Here is a 13091-nt window from a genome sequence, read left to right on the forward strand (position 1 = left end):
CTCCCCCGGTCCCGCCCCGCCAGGTTGCACGTCTAATCGGTGCGTTTAACCTAAATAATCGCACCTCATAAAAGCAATGAGCAAAGCACCCGCTTAAATACCGATGCGGCATTTGCAGGTAGAGGTTTCAAGCACTTCTTACTGAGAGGCAAAGAGATCGGCTTAAAAACTGAACGATGGCTGCAGCCGTAGATACAACAAATTCCTGTCGAGGCATTTGCTTGCAGCTGTTATAGGTTGTTTTTAAGGAGAACAAGTCTGGTATTTGCATGCAAAAGTGCTCTTGCTCTCCTGAACGCATGTTATAGGCATTGCTCTTAGTTGTATTGATTGAGTAATTGCGAAGGCGATGTGCTAGCTGGCTACTTGTTTACGTGGTGTGATTTGCAGTCACAGCTGCTTTGACTTGGCCTGTAAATATACCTGTAATAGGACCCGTAGTTTAGTTTGGTCTCCTGTCCTTAAAAGGTGAACCTAAACACAAGTCAGTTTGCCAGGTTAAGCTTTAATGCTGTTGTCTGCTTTTTTTCCCAATGGCTCCATTTCTGATTTGGAATTAGTTCATCATTACTGGATGGTGTGGAAGGGACTGTTTGGATTGCATCGGGTGACAAAGCTAATAATGGTGTTTAATACAAAATGATTTTCTTTTTAGTCTAATTCTTCTAGCCTATTTTTTAAATCAAAGCTAAAAAAGTGTTGTATGATCAGTCCTGTGTATACACACCCTTCTTATTGAACCATCCTCATGTCTAAGATGGTGAGTTCAATGGCAGCCGAGGACATCCAACACAGCGTATGATCAGTACCATGGCTGCAATCAAATCCTCTGCTCGGATCCACGAAGCCATGCACCGAAAGACAGATAGCAGCAAGGCTCGTAGATGATCGCATTCGCTGTCTGCAGCAGCAGGGGAGAGCGGGGCACACAGCTGATTAATGGCTTTGTCCTATATAATAAGACACAGTGGAGTGAAGCCGGAGTACCTCGATAAAAATCCTGGAGATGTCAAGTGCTCAGGACCATGATTCAGGATGGTGGGAGAGCAGTGCTGTGGGCACGGAGGAGCGGGCTTCGCTGGGGCTCTCGGCACTGGCAGAGGGCAGCATCTATGCTGTAGGCAGGACAACATTTTTCTGTGTTCAGCCGTTTTGGGAAGTGAAGATCAGAGAAAGATCTTTCCAAACCCCTTCTAGCTTATTCCTATGGCGTCTTATACCAGTCATTTAGCCATGGTTTCAGAGGGAACTGGAACATGTTAGGGAGCCTTTGGAGGTGAGAGACCCAATTTGACACTCCCCCAGTTCTGGCAAATGGCTTAGGGCTGGGAAGTGCTGGCAGGCGATGGGGTTGCTCCCGGGCTCACTGCCGCTGTCTCCAGTTCAACCGTGGCAGAGAGGCATTTCCCTCCCGTTCTTGGCCTTGCTCTCAGGCAGTGTTTGCTGCTGAGGAGGACAGGTAATCAATGGAATTCTCCCTGAAGAAGCTGGGAAATGAAGGAGGGTGAGATAAAGCGATTAGTCCTGAAACTTGCGTGTTTTAATGTAATTGACATTGATTTAACTGGTGCTTTTTTTAAAGACTGGTGCTTTTAAAGACAAGGTGCTTTTTTTAAAGGGACAAAATTCAATAAAAAATGAACCATCAATATCTTCTTTGCAGCTCTCTGTTATTGGTACTATCCCAAAATGCAGCAATTTTGAGGCAGTGGGAACTGAACCAACACAGGTCCATTGCTGTGCCATCCTCCTTGGGCTCTGGAGGAGGGGAGCGAGCACCTGGGCCGTGTACCCCGGGGAGCAGCGGGAGCAGAAAGCATTAGGCTCGTCTGCCCTAGCCGCATCATCCTCTCTGTTATCCAGTTTATTGCAAGCCGCTCCTTGATTAAAATGAGCATGGTAGTGGAAGAGGCAGATCCTGTTCATGCCAACACCCATGATCCACATTTGAAGTGGTGCACCGGCAGATCAGATCCTCCATTTTTCCCTCCAACAAAAGCCTGACCTGCAGTCCTCCAAACTGGCATGACAGGTCTTCCTCAAGCAGAAGACAACCCCCCTGGCTGGAGGTATTTCATTTTTCACATCTTCAGTGCTGAAAAACCAAATCATTGTCCTGTCATGCCTGTAATATTGCCTCCCATGGTTACAGCACATACCAGGCTTTGTAGCTAGGCAGAGAACGGGCCTGCATTTCTCCCCATAGACTGTTATAAAAGCCAATTAGGCTCTTACTTAATTTTCCTCCTTTTTTTCTCCCTTATGCACAAGGGGAAGCAGTTAAAAGTCTCCCCTAGCTACCTTATGTAAACTTCCCAGTAAATTCTCCCTAAATTGTAATTCAGCGGGTTTATTGTTAAAAACGTCGCCTGACTCCAGCGCATACACAAGCTGCACCCAGGGAAGGGTCACTCGTCAAAAGCACAATGTCTTATCAGATGTATGTAGATGGGGGAGAAGCTTCTCAGCTCCTCCTGTAGCATTACTTTGCACCAAGGCAGCAGCAGCAGCATGTGTGTAGGTGGGTGAAGGCGAGAGTAGGAGGGAAGTGGTCACGGTCCAGACTATCCTGCGAATATTTATTCGGGCTCTAACCATTTCCCAGCCCAGACTCTGTCTTGGCTGACAGCTTTGGGGACAAGCAGAGCATCACATAATGCCTACGCTGGCAGATACTGAGCAATCATCCAGGAAGTGGTGAGGTGCAGAAATCAAATGAACCCTGTACAAATTCAAACCTCTGCTTAAGCAGTTTTTGCTAATAAAGCCCCTCGACTTTACTACATATGGAAGAAAACACTGAAATAGTTGTATTTTTATTTTATATGCATTTGTATGCAATTAGTTTTCCTCTGCTCATTTTGGCATACCTAATGTATGACTCCTCCTACGGGACGTTCCCGTTGAAACATACGGGAGCTCAGCATACAAGAATTTGGCTTGGACCTGTCATATGTAGTGGTACTGTGTGCCTAGGTCCCCGGAGAATGAAGAAAGGAGGACAGGCATGAGCACTTCGGTGGCTAGGTTGTACCTGCGGCAGGCTCCATTTTCCCCACGGAAATCCTCACTGCTTTTGTAGGAGATGATCGCAGGATCATCTTCCTCAGCAGAGTCTTCCCTCTCCTCTAACAGACTTGATACAACTCCACAGCTAGTTTCTAGCTGCTCAGAAGTGATGAAACTCACAGCTCCTGGTGTATGGAGATACTGTTTCCACATAGAAACACTATCCAAGGATATGTGGTAATGCTCCGGTGCTGAATTCCAAAGATGGAAAGGGATTTCAGCAAAAATTATTAGTAGCGGAAGTGCCAAAGCATCTTGGAAAAGGCTATTGCCGGTTTCCAGAGGCACAGAGAGACTGAATGCAGATCTGAACCTCCCTGGAGCTAACCCATGGATTCTGCTGAGATTAATTTGTGGAGTAACCTGCTGCGATTCAGGTCAAAGACATCATCAGAAATAATGAACACATAAATTCTTGCCTTGTTTGCTTTACAGTTTAATATATCTTTTTGCTAAGCATAAGCTATAAGATACCTAATTATTCTGGCCTCTGTTTTTAGAAAAAAATAGGTCATATTTGTGGACTAGCTTAAGCAGGAGCCTTCTGCTGGAGTCTGAGGATGGAATGTGAATAGGATAGAATAGAATAGAATAGAACAGAACAGAACAGAACAGAATAGTTCCAGTTGGAAGGTTTGGTCCACTGTGACAAATGCTTTGAGTTGGATTAGACCAAATGCCTGCCATAGGTCCAGCATAAATTATTCTAGGATTCTAAATGCTTTGAGAAATTAAATTCAAAATGAGTGAAGACATGAATTCAAAGTGAAGTGGTTTGGTCCACTGTGACAAATGCTTTGAGTTGGATTAGACCAAATGCCTGCCATAGGTCCTGTCCAGCATAAATTATTCTAGGATTCTAAATGCTTTGAGAAATTTCTTGCAAAATGAGTGAAGACATGAATTCAAAGTGAAGTGGATATTTTGCAATCACTCCTTGATAGAAAACTCTATTCTGCAATCGGGCCACCTGTTTGGCTAAATTTCATCCACTTTGAAAAGTAGACACGCACTCTGGGATGGAGTGAGTGTATCTGCAGGGGCAGCTGTTGGGAAGCAACAACTCCAGGCTATTTCCCTGGGTTGCCCCATGCATCCCCTGTATCATACCATACAAGTTCCTTGAGCCACATGGACAGTAATAATACGTTCCCCAAACTTGTGTGTGATTTCTTTTCCCTCGTACCTCAAGGCAGTGAAGAACTGTGATGGTTCTTCTTCCACCCAGCGCCTAAAGCCTGAACAAAGCATTGAATGAACCATTATTTGGCAGCAACCGCTGTAGCAGCAGCTTTCTGTAGGTTATCTTAATGGATTTATCACCCTGAACTACGCTCTGACCATCTGTTCTATCCTCTAATTACAAATGCAGAAAAAGCTAATTCACGATTGCATCATAAAAAAGTAAAATATAAGTGATTTAAGAGTGGGGTATGTTATGCTTCACACTCCAATTGGGAGAAATTGCTCTCCCTTCAATAGACTGATTTCCCTGATAACGGAGTTTACCTCTTTCCCAGCAAACGGGAATTCCTGAGGAGTAAGGCTCACCAGAACAGGTTTTATTCCTGCTCACTCATCTTAGATGTGTTTTAAAATTTGGGATTCACGTCAGTGCAGTTATGAACCTTCTTTCCTTCTGTCTTAGATCAGCCCCAAAAGATGTATTTTTAATGCATTTTCTAATCAGGGGAAGCACAAACTCATGCACCTTAAAAATCCCCTAAAACTCTGCATTTCCTCCATCTCACTTTTGCTGTGATGAAGGCATGTCTGGTACAGTCACCCACTCATTTTGTGCTGGTACCTCATCTTCACTGCAATGCTCTTGGTTTGGAAGATAGGCAGAAAGCAGGGGTTGAGTGCATGCCCTGCTTCTCACGAATGACCTTCAATTCTTTTGTACTGCCACTGTCTGAGCCACCAGCGGCGGTAATGGTTTAGCTGGGAGTTCAAGTTCTGATTCGCTTGTGTTGTGTGGGTAAGGACACCTGGCAACGTCTGTCCTCTGTCCTCTGGAAATCTTATACTAAAAAATGGATGCAATTGAGTAAGTTAAGTTGAGGCGCCGAGAAGTAATACCTCGGTCCTCTCTATTTTTTATGGGGTACATGCTCCTGCCACCAGCACCTCTTCCCAGTGAAGTGTTGTGTCCTGGGTCTGCAGCAGCTTCGGCAGAGCCTTCAGCAGCCCTAAAGGCTGTGACCCAGCTCGCGGGGGAGTTTGATGGGGCACTCAAACACACTGCTGGCTCCCTGTAAGAGATACTTGTCTCATGGCTGGACAGGGAGGCTGGACTCACCTCTTGATTTCACTTGGGTAAGAATTATGGAGTAATGAACAGGACCGGTGGTAACGTAGATGGATAGTGGAGAGGGGGAAATATCTCAAAATGAATTTGGCATCTGGGTTTTTGGAGGCTTTTTAGTGTGTCCCCCCACAGTTATTTAAAACCAGATTGTGATTTTCTCAAATGCATATGTTATTTGAAAAATAAGAAATGTGTAGTAGGGTGGAAGCAGTGCAAGAGATCACTCTAATTCAAAACATTGCCTGGGGGATTCGCAGGCGTACGGTGTGCAGTTCTGCTTTGCCTAGCGTGATTTGCCTGCCTTAAATTCATTCTTTTAGCAGTACTTCAAGATTGGGTTATAATTCTTGGTCTCCAGCATGCTCACCAGTTACCTGTTGGAAAAACTAGCATTCTGTCCTCAAGGCGTGAGCTGGTTTTCCATTTCATGAAAATGGAGTGCCTGGTGGCAGTCTGGCCCAGCACTCCCAGCACAGGAATGGAAGTTGGGGTTTTCTTTCCAGAGCCCATCTGAGCAACTCTGGGCTGATTAAAAACTTCTACTCCAGCCTCATGTGGTATCAGGACTGGCCAGGTCTACAGGGACAACTACCCCTATGGGAACTTTAGATTAGGAGCCTTTTAAAAGACAGAGTATACTGAGTCGATGCAGCTGCTGTAAATGTTTTGGTCATATTTGCTATGTAGGAAGAGGGTAGAAAGGATCAGAGCAGGCTCTAGGTCTTATACAGACCTCTTGTTTCCACACCATACTGCCGTTCATCTAGCAGGGAAAAATACTGGTACATCAGGTACTGATAGCCTGTTCATTAGCATGCATTGCTTTAATTTTTGAGTGGCAAGCAAAGACACCTTCCCAGCATACCTAATGGTCAGTGGCATTTCAGTACCAAAACTGAGCACAGACTTGACTGGAACCTGTGCTCCTGTTTACTGTTGTTGTCCCCTGGTCAGCAAATACACAGCAAGTGGCAACAACACGCTAGATTGCGGGCGGCCCCTTTCTTGTCCCTCGTCTATCCCATGGTAACCAAAGCTACAGACTAATCCCTGAGTGGATGATTGCAGCTTTCTGATCAGAGGTTTTGCTCTGAAGAAGGCACCCTGACCAAGGGAGCAGCGTGCTAGTTGGCACACGTAACACTGCATCCTGAACTCACCCTGCATTTCATGTTATTTTAGAAGCATACCACATGCTACACAAACACTTGGCTTGTGGAAACTGCCATGAGATACTTACACCCAACATAACATTTGGCACAGTGCTGCAAAGCCCCGGTCCCTGTTAATTCCTGGTACTTACCTTTCTTGTCATTGGGAATTCCTAGAGGAATTTAATACCTGAATAGCTCTAAGCTCATCTAGTGTTTAGTCTTATGGCCCCTGACTTTTTAAAAACATATTTATACCTAAGGGCCAGCCTCTAGTCATCTAGCTCTCTTTTTGGTACTGCAGCTCCCATTAATAGCAGGTGGATCTAGGATTAAACTCACTTACATTAGAAGTCACAGCAAAAATAGTGTAATGAAAAGAAATTGGCACTCACAGCATGTGATTCTTCTGTATGATCTACCATAGATAAATGGTGTCTTAAGAATGCCCATTTGTCAGAGAATACTCTAATTTTCCAACTTTGGAAATTGTATATCATTACCAAAATCTTTTACGTCTTGGGACACTGAGCAGACCTCCACCATTTCATAATTTGTTCCCTAATGCCTATTGAAACTAATGACTTGACATTTTGAAAAGCCTTTTGACTCTTGAATGTCTTTTTGACACCTGGCCTTTAAGGAATCTTCTTTCAAACTCTGTCACTAAAAGCATCTTGTTTAGAGAAGTTTATATTAAAAAGGAATTAAAAACATGCTATGGTGTTTTTTTTTCCAAATCCTTCTTATAACTAGGAAGTACTGCTGATCTGTGGAATGTTGTAGGTTAGAAAACACGAGAGATGAATATCAGAAACAGTGACAATCTAGGGACATCTGGAAACAGCAAGAGAGAGCAATAACAAAGAAATGGGGAACACTGACTCTACGAGCTATAATTTAGATGTGGTTCCAACATGTGCCGAGGTGTCTGGTCGGGTAGTTAGCTCAACCCTTCTGGCACAGAAGGGTGAACTGGTTTTGGAGCAGTTTCTGGTCCACAAGAAGTTGGCACCGTGTTTTAAAGCAAACTTGCACAACGTTTGTTTCCCACAAAAGGGAAAGATGTTACACACTCTGGAGTCCACAGAGGAGTTTGTTATTTTTGGCAGTTTTATGCAGCATGGATGAGGGAATGAAAAACAGCAGTGGACAGCTCTAAAGCTTTATGTAGACTGGAAAAGGTTTGCTCACAGGTAGACCTCCACATAAAACCTAACAGCGCTGCACTTTCTAGAAGAGTCTTTTGCTGAAGAGCCTTTTTTGTCTCTTAGTCTAAAATAGGCAAGGCAATCTTGCACAGACCAAGCGTTAGGGCTGCTAGAAGACAGGGTCAAAGAAACCCTCTGCTGTGCTCACTTGCAAGGTAGGACTAGAACGAGGAGAGCTGTTTGTAAACAGCGGTTAAGTAGATGGGTATAGCCTGGGCAAAGGGCCGTGTGAGCGACAGGATCTGCTGCCAACTTTGATATGATTGGTTTTCTCATCTTGCTATATTTCCCCCAACATTCATCCAACTTCAGGCAAGAACTGACTTCAATTATGCTTTGCACATGGTTTCCATAGATGACATCTCAGCATGTCGGTGAAACATCAATGAGCTGGAAGAACAAGCTGGTTCATTAGCATGCAAATAAGCTCACTCTTTAATGAGAGAAAAGCTTTTACTAGCTCATTGTGTCTCCAATACACTAATTTCTTCCATGTCCTACAAATAACATTTTTATAGGTCAAAGACACATATGTGCGTGTATCTCTCCCTCTGTGTTTCTGTCATTTCTGCACGTACTCTACCTATACCTGACATGTAAATTCTGCCTGCGTGATAGTGGACAAGAAAGGCCAGATAAAGTCATTCCAATATTTCTGATATCTTTCAGTGCCAGAGCCAGTGTTTGTATAATAGAAAAATAATTAGCTCATTAAGAGGGCTAAAGAGCTGCTACTTTACCTGCAAAGTTCTGCTGTAATAGCTGTATTGGTAAAGAGTGTGAAAAAATCATGCCCCGAGTCCCCATAGCTGTATTGCAAAGCCCATGGCAAAATGCTGGAGCAGAGTCCTTCGGTCGTTTCCCTCTGTGCCATTTGGGGAGAGGTGCAGCTGCCTGGGAGGAGAGGAGATACCTTGGCACGGCTGTGGCGGTAGGGGGTTTGCTTTCTGGATGTGCCCGTAGGTGTTTGTCCATGTGTATCTTGTGCTATATTATGTGTTTTTATCTCTGCATAGTGCTTCATGGCGTTTTGGGTGTGTTAATCAGCACTCGGCAGTTAACACGTTTTAGCTGACCACCGATTCCCACCCCTGCCATCTGCAGGCACTGTCCTGCCTCCCAGAGCTCACTGCATGGCCAGCCCCACTTCTCAGCGTTTGGGTGGCATCCCTCTGGCCTGTAGGGCTGCAAATGTCTAGTGCCTCACATAGATCCAATGTACGGCATTGAAAGAGCTCTTTTTTAGCTTCTGTAGTTCAGGGAAATAGTTTACACAGGCGAAAAAATGGCCTTTTTCGGTCAAGGTGTGGTAAGGGTTTTGCCATTGCTGCACTATCAGCAAAGTTTGTTGAGGAGAGACTGGCCATAGATTTGGGGATTTTCTCCTGCAGAGCAATGCCTGTGGTTCATAACCACCCTAGCCCACAACCAAACTGATGTTTATCAGTGTGTTTTCTTCCCTGTGGCAAAAAGATGAAACCACTTTGCAACTGACTTCATTCTGCTCCAGAGCAGCCAAATCCCAGCAGTGGCAGTGCAGATGCCTTCCCGTCCAGCAGCCCGGAGCCCGAGCACCCCCCTTTGCCTGCCCGCATGGCAGAGGGCCCGTGCAGCGGGAGGTGGGTCTGAACTCGACCTCGCTACCCTGAGCAGTGCCCACGTGCCCCACACACTATCCCAGTGCTGGTAGTGGATCACCCGGCTGATCATCCTGCTGTTGGGCAGAAGCAACCCCTCCAGGGCAGGGGTGCTGGCCTGGGGTCGTTTCAAAAGTGAGTGGGCAAAGCGGCACGCAGGTGAGTTCAGGGGTCTTGGAGGAAGGACCCTGGGAGCTTGAATCCCACCTGCCCAGGCACTCTCCAGCTGCCCGGGATCCCACCACCAGCTGTGGAAACTCTGCTGAACGTTACGACCCCAGAGCAGCTTCCGGCATCCCTGGACAGCCCCCTCCCAGTATGGCTTGTTGGATAGACATGCCGTAACGTGTAGACTACAAACATGCAGGAACACGGGGTGAATGCACACCCAGCCAAGGCAGGTCTTTCAGGTCACGTGCGCTGATGTGTGCTGCTATACTTGTGCTGCTGCATATGGAAAAGTCCTCGAGAGAAGATGCAAAGAGAGAGTAAAAACAAAAAAGGAGGGAATGTGAAGGAAAGGACGGACCGAGCAGGTTGACAGCACGATGATGCTGTTACACAGGCCAGTATCATGTAGAGCTTACTGGTCATCTTCAGTGGTGCTTTTATTCTATAAATAATAACTTTTTGAACACACCTTGATTGTCTCAGAACTATGGTTTCCAGCAAGCGTTGTGCTTTCCTGATTCCCTGCTGGTCTCGTTGCTGCGGCTGGACCATGGTGCAGCAGGCACGTGCGTGTCGGGCTGCAGGGACACCCTGCCTGGGGGGGCTGCACTGCCCAGTGTTTCAGGACGGGACACCCCAGCTCTTACCACTGAGCAATGTTTTGGGGGTTTTTTTTTTAAGGATAAAGAAGGATACCAAATCTTTTTACTAGTTCAACTCAATTGTCAAAAAACCCACCCCATGACATGAGGGGTCATTATTAAGATGATGAGCATAAATACTAATAGGCACACAGACTGGATGTGAGAACGCTTCTTCGCGTTACCTGTGGCTTGACACAATTAACATTTCACCGTCCGCAGAGGCTGTCGGTTTGGTTTGTGCCTTGTTCCTCTGTGACAGCTGTCACCGAACAGGCCATGCTGGTTACTTGTTTGTAACTCGCATCACTGGGGCAGGGGCTGGCGGCCCCAGGGCTGGGCTGAAATGGGGTCCTGGGCCGCAGGCAGGGGTGGAGGTGGTGGTCCCAGGCAAGATGGGTCATTAAGGGCCATTAAGGCCTGTTGCTTCACTCGGGGCCCTGACAATCAATCTTTATCACAGGAATTTTTAGCCAATATCTCGTGCTATAGTACCAAATAGCCCAGGGACCCAAACCTGCTATTGCTGCCTGAACTGTCACCTCCTTGCTGGCTGTAGCTGTCGTGTGGTGGTACCTTGTTACAGAAAAAAAATGGCTTTTGAAGAATGAAAACCTTTGTAGTATAAAATCAATTGATCTGAATGACTAAATCAATAAACGTGACTCTGCTGACTGCTCATTTTCATACATCAATGAAACCCTTGAGTTTTTAAATGGAGCTGCCACTAAACCTCTGTTCTGCCACTCGAAGCTCTGTAGCACCAAGGACTGGCACAGGATTAGAAACCCCCTTTCACAACCAGCCTCTGAGGGCAGAGAAGGAACAGTAACTGGAGAACACCTTTGGGAGCTTGTGGAACCCTATAAAGCAAAATAGTCAAGATTACTGTGAAAGACTCTTTTTTTTCCCCATTTTGGCTAGCTGGTTAGTCCTTACACCACGGGAATGAAAATATGGGAATGTTAGACTTTGCATAGTAAGATTCTCAAAATGAGCTGCACTTGCTCCTCCATATCCCTTCATTCTAGGAAATCATGTAGCTAAATGTTCAGTAATTGTCAGTTGTAAATGGATTATGAGGAGCTATTAGGAAAAAAAAAAGAGAATACATCACAAACTCTTCAATATAGTATGGAGGTCTAGTCTCATCTCTAAAAATACAGTATAACTAAAAGAGAGACAAGTAAGGAACAGCACAATGACCAAAGGTATGGGTGGGAAGCCACACAAGAAGTGATTAAATATACCCTGCACGTAAATATACTTAGGGAAGAGTATACTGAGGGAAGATAGGATGGAGACCCATAAGAACATAAACCTTATGGTGAAGCTAAGTAGGAAATGAATGTCCACCGTCTCTTCTACCACAAAAACTAGGAGATATTAAATGAAAGCAGCAGATGAGAAGTTCAGAATAAATGAAAGGAGACGCTGCTTTGGACAACTGTAAGAGCTATTAAATACCTAGGCACGCAGCAAGTCCCTGAACTGCAAACTGCTGAACACTACCAAAGTACTCCGGAAATATATAAGTGTATTTGTGCCATGTTTTTAACGTTTTCTATATTGACCATTGCTGGAGATGGGCTACTTGGTTGGACGGACTCTTTGCTTGAGCCTGGACGTCCATTCTTATGCTTTCTTCTACTTTGCTGCGATGGCATATGCTGTCCTCAGGCTTTGAATTGTATGGGGATTATTTTCAGTCTTCTGAAAGAAAATAGGTACTGCCAATGAGTTGTTGGAGAGGAGACTCTTGTATAAACCAGCAAGAGAGCTATGAATATAATAAATGTATTAATGCACTTTTCTATCTTAACTGTTGGCACGTTAGCCAGTAAATGCCTACTGCCTCTGCACAGTCTCCATTTTGACACTGTGTTGATAATGAGCTGGATTTATGGAGAAATGAATCATGTAGTAGAAGAGGTGCAGATTCATGCAAAGAAGCTATGGATGAAATAATGTCACCGTTCAAAAACAATATTTACTAAAAAAATACTTTTTTAGTTTGTTTTTCCCTAAAGCCAAGTTTGATGTCAAAAATAACAGAACAAAAGTTCCTCTTGGATCTGAAAACAACACCTGTTTTGCTCTAAGAGCCTTGGATTCTTCTCAGGATCCAGAGTTAATCAGCAACAGAGATTTACTGGAGGAAGAGTTCATTTCAATTTCTACTATGCAAGGGAGTACACAGTTTGAGGGGGTGTGTTCTGCCATTGCTGTAGTTTAGCAGTGGGTAATCAGAAACTATTCGAAATGTGTTAATTCTATAAATTACGCAGCAGTTGTTCCCTGCTAGCATAAAGATAAAACAAGTGTAAGTTAACCTCAGCGCTCCTACTGCCCAGGGATCAAGGGCAACAGAAGGGAAGCATGGAAGTGCTGGTACCGCTGCTGCCAGCAATCTGTACTGCCTCTGCACCTGCGTGGGGAAAAACAGAAGAATTCATTTCTGCAGCAAGGTGTTTACCAGAAGCACCCCTCAGAAACAGGTCTCAGCCAAAAACTGGTCTGAAAAGCCTGGAATTATCCGCTTAGAATCCTCTTAGCCACAACGGTTCCGGCACACACAGAACAAGCAAAGGCAGAGAAGCGTGCAGGGTCAAAGCATTAGACTCTCTCATACTAAAAGCTCTATTGCAACTTGAAATCACATTGACAGTGCCACCAATTTCGGTCTGCTGCTTTGCTGGTTTATGTTCATTAGAAAGTTAGAAATCATGTCTGACCTTTCATCAGCACAGTCCAGTTGTGTATTTCTTGATATGCAAATGTGCTATATATTAAACACTGTGTTTTTCAATGCCAAATCAAAACCAAAATTCTTTTTTATGAAAACGAATGGCGGGGGGTGTGTGTGGGGGCCACCAATTTCGGTCTGCTGCTTTGCTGGT

The sequence above is a fragment of the Aptenodytes forsteri genome, unplaced genomic scaffold (genome assembly GCF_000699145.1).
Source record: "Aptenodytes forsteri isolate BGI_AS27 unplaced genomic scaffold, ASM69914v1 Scaffold336, whole genome shotgun sequence".
Lineage (NCBI taxonomy): Eukaryota > Metazoa > Chordata > Aves > Sphenisciformes > Spheniscidae > Aptenodytes > Aptenodytes forsteri.